This window comes from Colobus angolensis, unplaced genomic scaffold (genome assembly GCF_000951035.1).
Source record: "Colobus angolensis palliatus isolate OR3802 unplaced genomic scaffold, Cang.pa_1.0 Scaffold47, whole genome shotgun sequence".
NCBI classification, from domain to species: Eukaryota; Metazoa; Chordata; class Mammalia; order Primates; family Cercopithecidae; genus Colobus; species Colobus angolensis.
In genome coordinates, this window is record NW_012118154.1 from 53,424 (window position 1) to 54,810 (window position 1,387).

Consider the following 1,387-nt stretch of genomic DNA (forward strand, 5'->3'; position numbering starts at 1 on the left):
TGCTACCATGCCCGGCTAATTTTTGTATTTTTAGTAGAGATGGGTTTTCACCACGTTGGCCAGGCTGATCTCAAACTCCTGGCCTCAAGTGATCCGCCTACCTCGGCCTCCCAAAATGCTAGGATTACAGGCATGAGCCACAACGCCCGGTCATTCAGCATCTTTTTGAAAACCCATTCTATGTCAAGACACGATGAGTTCTGCTTCCCCAAGGTGGAAGATAGACTCTTGTACCCGGCTTCCCATGTAGCTAGCACTCAGGCATACAGTGCGGGCTCATCCAATCAGATGCAGTTGATATCCATTCAGAGGTGAGCTGTAGGAGGATGAGAATGCTGTAGACACAGAGCTTTTTTTCCTTGTTTGTTTTGTTTATTTTCAGACAGAGTCTCTCTGTCGCCCAGGCTGCAGTGCAGTGACGCGATCTCGGCTCACTGCAATCTCTGCTTCCTGGGTCCAAGTGATTCTCCTGCCTCAGCCTCCCGAGTAGCTGGGACTACAGGTGCCCGCCACCACACCCGGCTAATTTTTTGTATTTTTAGTAGAGACCTGGTTTCACTATGTTAGCCAGATGGTCTCGATCTCCTGATCTTGTGATCCGCCTGCCTCGGTCTCCCAAAGTGCTAGGATTACCAGCGTGAGCCACCGTGCCTGGCTGACACAGAGTTTTTGAGGGCAGTGGGAGTGGAGGCCCCGGGAGTAGAGACACCCCTTCCACTTGTGAGCTGCAATGCCTAGTGATGGCAAAAAGCAGAGGCTCTGCTGATAACAGTCCAGCAGCAAAATTTGGGCATTTTTCCTGGCCAAGTAGCCTCCAAGCCCAATTCTCTACCCCTCTCAGAGACTGTGTGAGTCATTTATATCTTTAAATACATTCCTTGGCTGCTCTAACTAGTTAGAGTAGATTCCGTTATTTGTAGCTAAGTTCCCTGACAGTTATGGAGCTTCCATGATATAGCTCAATATAGCGTCTGGTACTAGGAGGGGAGCAGTCAAACTGTACCTGTAGCTTCTGGCCTTCCAGGTGGATGAGATGGTACATTTTATTATTGTTTATCTCACTTCAAGTTGGGTTTTCTTTTCTTTGTTCTTAAGATCATCCACAGCCAAGCACAGCAGCTCATGCCTGTAATCCCAGCACTTTGAGAGGCCGAGGCTGGTCGGTCACTTGAGTTCAGGAGTTCCAGACCAGCCTGGCTAACATGGTGAAACCTCGTCTCTACCAAAAAATACAAAAATTAGCCGGGTGTGGTGGGGAGTGCCTGTAATCCCAGGTACTTGGGAGGCTGAGACAGGAGAATTGCTTGAACCCAGGAGGTAGAGGTTGCAGTAAGTCATCCTGCCACTGCATTCTAGCCTGAGCAACAGAGCAAGACTCCATCTCAAA